Raw genomic sequence first — 9663 nt, 5'->3', positions numbered from 1 at the left:
TAAATATTCATTATCAACTTCAAAAAATAAAATTGAAACGATACAAAAAGATAAATATATTGCGGCTTGATAGAGATTGGAGAAATTCATAGCAAATGGGGAAATGTAGATACTAATAGTATTAGTATCATTTTTGTTTCAATCTTAGTTATATATCAATGATAAAGACGCCAATTTTGTATTTAGATACACATTTTGTTTTTAGTTAAAGATAAAGACATTTTATGCATGCAGGGTCCATGCAAATAATACATATATTTCGTTAATTATAAATCTATTCATTACTTTTTGACTTTTTGTTATGTTTCACTTGAGCCGAAGTCTATCGAAAATAATTCCTCCATCTTCATAAAAAAAAAAAAAGTTGCGTACGTATCCACTTGTGAAAATACACAGAATATATTATTGTTGTTGTTATCTACGCTTCCAGTCTTCCACTATCAAACTGTGTGACATGTTTTTGGTCTCAAAAATATTTTACGTGACTTGATTTTTTATTTGTTATAATGATCGCATTAGGATGCATCTCCATTATTTTACGGAATAATCAATTTAAACACTTAAAAGGGACACTTTCATTTAATAATGTATATGTTTCGACAGTTAAACGTGATAAAGATAGTGATGTTAATTGTGCAAGTTTTCCTCTAATGATGTCTTTCAACATCTTTTAAAATTAAAATTATCTCTTTATTTTTGTCTTTAAATATATTTTGGAACTACTATAATATAGGATCATAATATTACTTTGCAATCCTATTTTCACTTAAATCGCAACTTTGTTGTAACCAATTGAGCCGACCAAATTAAAACATGTAAATTATCAAATCCCAAATAAACCAAATTGGGAAGCTTTTTAAAATTCAATCAAATAGGCTTAGATGTGGTAGAATCCTAAGCTCGATGTTCAAATCTTAAATTCATTTCTATTATGATAAACTAATTGATAGCTAGTTGCAGGATAACTTAAATTCTGACAAGAAGATTCACCTATACTTATACTTCTCTATTATCAAAGTATACCAAAATTTATGTACATACAAAAAAAATATTGTTTTCTTATTTGACGAGTATATATAATTTTTCGATGAAGAAGATTCAATTTCACTCTATCTATATATTTGTTGGAGGAAAAGAAGATCAAGTAATCCATGATGATGTACCTATTTATAGGGAAGATAACACGCATAGCTTGTACTAGTATATTTATTTAGAATCATAAACGGATCCCACTAAATATATATATCTTCAACATTTGAATCATACATTGCCAAGAAGAAAACTCTAATTATGGAAATTTCATCTATGAATTAAAATGTGTAACCGTTTCTTAAGAAAATATATATCTGAACATGTTATTTTTTTCGTTTCAATTTGTTTATTTAATTTTGAGTTGACACATATTTGAGAAAGTAAATAGGATTTTTGAATCTTGTAGTTTTAAATTTAAAATATGTAAATAATGTACCAAAATATCCTTCATCTTATGGTCTTAAACATATCACGTGTAAAGTTGAAATTAAAGAGTTGTCAAATTAAAAAGAGAGAAAACCAATAATCTTTTTTAAATAAATTAAAAATAATATTAAATATGACAAATAAATTAAAACAAATGAATTATGTTTTCAAAATGACCTAATAAGAAAATAATATCAAACCAAGTGAAACAAAAAAGAGTGCATGGTTACGTTGTTATAGACTATATATATAATTTCATAATCATGTTATTATACTCAAAGTAAATTCAACATTGAGAAGATTAAATTATACTATAATATTCTTACATTGCTTGTCAATCTATACACTTTCTATTTTAAATTCGAATTTATATAACTAGTCATTTCTATTAAAAACAGACACCTTTTTATCAATATGTCTACTTCATATAAATGATAATTCTAAAATTTTAATGTCTATGCTTTAAAGATACTTCATAAATGTTTTTCCGATGATAATTAAGTCCCATGTCAATAAAAAGAATATTGTCAAATAAGTAAAATCCAAAAAGTGATCATTTGATATAATTTGTTGGGTCCGTGCTGACACATGAATCTTTGCATCTAGTACATTTATGTATATATCGTGTTGAATGTTGGTGGTGGGAATCGTATAAAATCTGCTTTTGTATAGGTATATATATAGTACCTATTTTATTTATAGAGTAGCATATAATAATTAAATATGCTTCATGCATGCAGCAACTTTTGCCTTTTGGAATAGTGAGAATCCACGAGGCACCTAGTTAATAAGAAGTAGGAACAAAGCTAACAAGGATTTGGGGGTTCATTTGAAGTTTGATAAAAAAAAAAAAATGTATCGTTTTTATATATATAATTAAAGTTATTTTATATGTATATATATTAGTGTTGAACTTCCTTAAACATTTTCATATGTTGATATTATATTTTGTATTTTGAATCTTTTTAATAAAAAGTTCTGACTACGCCAATGTCTAGCTTAAAAGTTATATATAGGTTAAAACTCATGTCCAAATCTTTCATCAACAATATAATGTATGGTATTCCTTTTAATTATGCCTTTTATTTGTCCCTTAATCCAACAAATGAAGTTGGTTATAGAGTTTAATTTTCCTTAACCGCAATTTTTTTTCATAATCATTTATTATCCAAAATAGTCATTCTTCTAAGGAAAGAAAAATCCAGAAAGACTTTGGGTGCGCTTGGCATGTGATTTTCTCATGTTTGTATTTACCTAAATATTTTTATTTTAGAAAAATAAATTTCTTAAAAATGAAATGACTTCTATTATAAAAATAGGAAAAATAAGTTTCATAAGTTATTTTTCATATTAATTGTCTCCTCCCCACCCTCCAACACGTCTGATTCCTTGACAATTCTATCTCCAAGCCTCCACCTTCCACCCCTATTGGGTTTTGTCAGATTTGTAAATACTTTTGAGATAATATTACTTATTTATCAAACATTAAAAATAAATAAGAAATTTACTTTTTTTAAAAAAAAAAAAAATTCTTCATACCAAACACATCCTTTCGTTTTTACTTTAATTTGATAAAATACTAAAAGAGAAACCCCTTTCTAAATAGAACACAAAAAAGATAGGGTTTGAGCATATCCTATATAGTAGCCTTTCCAATTGTCAATAACTTCCAGATTTCAGAATATCTATTCAAGATACGCATTGATCACTAATATTTTAAAAATCTATTATACTCGATTTAATTTTATCCTATATTTTTGCAATACGTTATTTTTAAAATTCGAACTCATGACTAATTACCGGTCAAATGCATGCATGGCATCAAATTTTCTAGTGTGGTACTTTGCTTTAAAAGTTCAAACTTAAAACAATGAAAATGTTCATTTTAAAGATTTTTTATGTTTAACAATACATGGAGAAATCAACAATGCAAATTGTCCAATCTCCTAAAATTACCACTAGTATAAATCACTTAATTGTATATCATAAAAGAAAATTATGATTTAGTTGTAAGTACTCTTCCATTCTGAAATTATCCTCTAAAGTGAAGCTTTCCAACGCAAATTCAAATTAATCGAACCTCAAAATAAATATCGAACACTTTATAATTTGTAATGAGTTATTATTATTTAAAAAATCTCAATACTGTTGAAGAAGAAGGAAGCTGACGATTGGGACATGTTCAACGCAGCCGACTGACGTGTCTACAACACGTGTTGATGAAGAAGGAAGCTGACAATTGGAACATGTCAAAGGAACAGGTCTAACGAAGCTGACTACGAGTTTACATCACTGCTGTAGAATTAGAGTCGCACTAGGATTAGACTACTTATATTAATTAGGATTATATTATGACTAGAATTATATTATGATTAGAGCTAGCATTTAAGTGTGTGAGTTAGGCCTAAGACCTAATTTTACATGGTATCAGAGCATAAAATCTCCTCCTCTCTCTGAGTATTGTTCAAAAAAAAAAAACTACATGTTGCAATGACCACTTCTACCAAAAATATGTCGTCTTCCTTACTTCACCAACTCATTGTCGCTTGCTCCATTAAACTTAAGCCAGCAAACTACCTCATAAAGAGGACACACATATCCCAATTGATTCAAATCACAGAGAATGAACCAAGTAAAAGTAATTGTTCCACTGGACAGACTGCTGGGAAAGTTGTAGCGGTTGAGAAAAATGCAAAAGATAGTGGCACCATTGATGATTGGAAGGAGAAAGATGTGTTACTAAGGAGTTGGATCTCAAGCACTTTGACCGAAGAAAGAATGCACCTAATTGTGGGTTGCTCAACTGCCAAGGAGATGTGGGAATACTTGGATAAAGCTTATATTCAAGCAACAAGAATAATTAATATTGCTAGAGGTCTCAAATACAAGACCTTTGTCATATTAGGTAAGACACCATATTCCACCCTTAATCAATTTGTTTATACTCTCACGAGTTTTGATATAAGGGAAGATGAAGAAAATGTGTCACAACAAAACCATAACATGGTACTCTGCCCAAAAATGTAGTGGAAGAAGAAACAACAACATCAACTCTAGAGAAACAGACATCACATTCATACCGAAGCATTGACAAAAATAAGTTTTTGCTGGGTATTCAAAGTTTTTCTTTTTGCTGTGCATTCGAATCAAGCTAGGAGTAACCGTTCCTCTACTCACTAGCTTGAGGGGAAGTGTTGAAGAAGAATGAAGCTGACGATTGGAACATGTCCAACGCAGCCGACTGACGTGTCTACATCAAGTGTTGATAAAGAAGAAAGCTGACGATTGGAACATGTCAAAGGAACAGGTCCAACGAAGCTGACTACAAGTTTACATCACTGTTGTAGAATTAGATCTAGTCGCACTAGGATTAGACTACTTATATTAATTAGGATTATATTACGACTAGAATTATATTATGATTAGGATTATATTACGACTAGGATTAGATTATATATAATTGCATTATTATTATTATAGTAGTAATAGGTATTGTAGTAGGACTCTAAGTATAGTTAACTTAAGACTCTACAATTCTCTCCCTATATAAGGAGGTTGTAACTCAACATTATTTTTATCAATACAATCCTTGATTTCTCTAATCCTAGACGTGAGATTTGTACAAATAATATTAATATTTATTTCAATTTATGTGACTGGGTGTGCATCGATCGGTATTATCGATTCGATTTTATGTATTATCGATTCGATTTATTGATTTTTGATTTTTAAATAGGCTAAATCAATAAGATATTTTTTATCGCTTTTCAGTTTACCGATTTTGGTTCTTAACGGTTCGATTTTTGATTTAACCAATAAGAAAATGATTATAAAACAAATATATGACTTCTCTAATAAATTAGACGCAACAAGATAATAATGTAATTTTACAATTGCTCATAAAGTAGAACCAATGATAACTAATATGAAAAGAACTATACAAGTGCAACACAAAATAAATTAAGAGGAATAAGGTTCTTACTTTAGGTTTTGATTTTTATAATGTGAAGTTGTAAACTCAAAGTCAATGTAAAGTGCGAATTGAGGGCTAAAGGGCAAAGACAGTAACTAGTAAGGTATTGAGATTAATATTTAATATTTAGGTAAAGGTAAAAGTAGTAAATTACTACAGTCTTAATGAGTTATCGATTTACTCAATAACCCAATATTAAAAATCGATATCGAACCGATAACCCGATAATTTATTTTTTTATAAAACTATTAAAATTTGTTAATCCAATAACCTAATAACAATAAACCAATAATACTTTTTTCAATTCGATTGATTTATCGATCAATTTAATTTTTGCACACTTTCTAATCTGGTTAAGACCATACATTTCAAAAGTTCTGTAATCACAAAACAAGTATGTCACGTTTTTAAAATCACAACTTTATCAAAGAACTGTAAAATTAGTACAGAATTAATGGAAGCACCTACCTAGCCTAGAATATTTAAGAGGAAAATTTTGTTTCGATATTTTTGTACATTTTTCTTTATTACTCATACGTTGATTAAAATCAAACCATGCAATTTGTTACTGTCTCTTTTGGAAATTTTTTATTTATCGACTATCGTTATTACAAAATATTACCTTTCACATGACACACATATATTATTTCCATCCTAACCATATTTTTCAACTCTACAATTACGTCACCTCATAGCATTCATGCGCTGTCAAATTAGTACACATATATATTTTTCTAGTCTGATTAAGATCATATATTTCAAAAGTTCTATAGTTACAAAAATAATATGTCGCGTTTAAAATCACAAATTTATAACTCTATAATTGCGTCGTCACTTCATGATAGCACTGTAAAATTAGTACAGAACTCGACTGGAATATTTAGGAGGAAAATTTTGTTTCGATATTTTTGTACCTTTTCTTTATTACGGATACGTAGATTAAATCAAACCATGCAATTTATTACTGTCTCTTTTGAAAAAAATTCATTTATCGACTATCGTTATTTCAAAATGTTATCTTTTACCGTTTTACGTGACACACCTTCATTATTTCAATTCTAACCATAATTTTTCAACTCTACAATTGCGTCACCTCATCGATGCACTGTCAAATTAGTACATATATTATTTTTCGACTTTCTGATCACCATGTCTTTGATATTCATATGAGAATTCAACTAAATTCAAATTCCACGTTACAAAATAATATTTTTAATGGCAACGTTTAGGAATTTTTTTCATTATCCAGGTCTTAAACCCAAAACCTCTAAATAAAATAGAGGAATCTTAATTCTCATCATTCCAACAATCCCACGGCAACTCATATTGATTCGTACGGAAATGGAAACACCTGACTCAGCTAGAATATTTTTTACTTCATTCAACAATATTATAATGGGGTTATGTACCTAGATGAGGAATATAATACTCCCTCCGTCCCTATTTACTTGTCCATATTTCCTTTTTTGGTTGTCCCTATTTAGTTGTCCATTTTGACAAATCAAGAAAGGACAACAAATTTTTTCCTATTATACCCTTATTTACACTTCTTGAAAATTGTAAAAGTGTATGTTGTTTCCCTCCAATTTATTTCACTTTAATTCAAATAAGTGGTTGTAATTTTGAAGTGAAAAGTTGTCATAAGGGTAAAATTGTAACTTCACTGTGCTAATCATTGTTGCCTTAATCTGTGTGCCATTTCTAAAGTGGACAACTAAAAAGGGACGGAGGGAGTATAATTAAAGCAATATCGCAACCCTACTATATTTAATTAATCATGGATCTCATAGATACTTGAATATGTATGATTGAAATTTTCACCTGCAAAATATCAGTAGCATTAATAGAGACGAATAATATATTTTAGCTAGGTGTCGAATTTTGAGTATTACAAAGTACAAATTATCAAACAAAATGTCGACACGTATCCTCTACTTCAATTGGGAAAACAAGAACTTCCTAAACAGTATCTTAAAAATGATTCCTGCCTAATTCATCAGAACAAATTTGGAAATTTCAGATAGTTGGACATGACAACATCTGTTTCTTCAACACGTACGTTCTTTTTTAAAAAAATATTAAAAAATTATACCATTATTAACTTTCATGATTGTTTTCTTGGAATTGAACTTAATGTTGTTCCAATCAATTTGTACGTACATTAATTACTTGTATCATTTCATATCATTAACAAATATAAGGTAACTCGCCACTAAGGCTATAACAAGTGGGAGAGGATTTGAGTATCGGATTTGAGTATCATTCATTGTTAAAAACGTTTATCTTATATTATCGAAAAATTTAAATTGTAGAGAGGGGTGTGTGCGCTTTTGTTTACATAATTATTATAGTTTCAATATAGTTACTCACGTCTAAGTTTAATTTTTTTTCATTGACTAAATACGTATTTTTTAAAAATAAATAAATAATGGATAGTGATGAAACTCGAAGCTATAACACATACTTTGCTCTGATAACATATTAAGAAAATAATCTCGAATTTAATTCAACCTTGAAAAAAATTGCTATGAAATGACAATCGTCGAAGACAATAAAACAAGTCTGATAATTGTCCATCCAATAAATGTAGTTAGGACTATTAACACTATCGTCTTCTTCCTGTCTGTCCAAATCTTTTGACTAAAGTGTGGCCAATTTAATATAGAGGCGTGTTGATATCACATAAATTTAAAATTATTGATGGACCTAATTTATTCTAATATCACATACAAAATCGACAATTTCGACTTGATTATATCTTCTACAATTGTAAATAACATTTATGTTTATTCAATAATTAAAGAATCAAAAGTTTAAACAATCCTTTTTTTAATGTCTTTATCACGCTCTTAATGTGTGAGACTGACATTTTTTTTTATTAGTTTAAACCCGTTGAATATCAAGATGTAATTTGAATTAAGATCCTTTACCTACATTGATAATTTAATGACCATATCATCTTAACGTTTAAATATCACTGATCACACACTTTAAATACATAATTATCCATTCATCATTCCTTTTAACATAGATAATTTCTATAAAAAAAAAAAAAGTCATTCCTATATGTGTTTATAATAAAGCATCTGCATATGTAGATTAATTAGCTAGCTAGTTTCAAGTTTAAAACAAAGAGTTTGTTCAGACATGTAAATTATAGACTTTTCATATTAAAATCTAGTTGTTAAATGGACTTTTGGTTCATTCATCAAACTCCCCACACACTCTGACATTATCCGATACTCGATGCGTGAACAATTTATTCTGAGGGAGTAATGTACAATATTTGAAATTCGATTCTAATATATATTAAATGAATTTTAAATCTAATTCGATTCAAAACATTAGCTCAAGGGTTGAAAAATGCTCAAAATCATATAAAAAGAACACCTGCCTGTTCAATTTTTCTCTTTCTTCTTGTTTTTGGTTGGTGACATTAATTATATCAATCACTTTTTTGTTATCACTAATTAATTAAAAGTAGAGTGACAAATGAACAAACGACACCACATGTTAGAGTTCTTTTTCAAATAAATATGAAGAGAGTGACATGCATGAAATAGCATTGCATTGCACTATATATTATAAAAGTGAAATATGTTGCATGTGTCATTATGTGTTGGAACAGGTGTTCATTTGTAATATTTTATTGAGATCCTATGAAGATTTCGTTTCCTAAAATAGTTAGACAATATCAAATAATTGGTTTTGAAACTTTCATTTATGGTAAGTTTTAGTTGATGACACTAAACCATGGATCCGGCTCCTCTCCATTTCTCTTCTCTTCATTTTTCTCAAGTTTTAGCTTGGATTGGAGACAGAGGCGTATCCAGGATTTCGGCTAGATGGGTGCACGATTACGAAAAAATATATTTTAAATATAAATTTGATCAATTTGACTTTTAGTTCGTATATGAACCATTAAATTTTAAAAATTATAGGTTCAAAATGTATAATACTACTAGTTTTAAATTTTAATATACACATTTGATTTAATTATATAAAAAATTTACAATGTTAAATTTTTTAGGAATTTTCAATGTAACACACTTGAAAATTTTGAAAGATTAAAGGAAAAACAAAAGCAAAATTAGTTGAAACGTCAAAAGTGTAACCGATAACCACTTGGAAAGGTGTTACTCACAGAGACAAGATAGATATAAGATTTAAATTTATATCCTTACTTAGAGAGGTGCACTCAATCATCATCGCATTATTATATGATATACTTT

This window comes from Solanum stenotomum, chromosome 2 (genome assembly GCF_019186545.1).
Source record: "Solanum stenotomum isolate F172 chromosome 2, ASM1918654v1, whole genome shotgun sequence".
NCBI classification, from domain to species: Eukaryota; Viridiplantae; Streptophyta; class Magnoliopsida; order Solanales; family Solanaceae; genus Solanum; species Solanum stenotomum.
The sequence above is the reverse complement of the archived record's forward strand: the minus strand, read 5'-3'. Positions refer to the sequence as shown.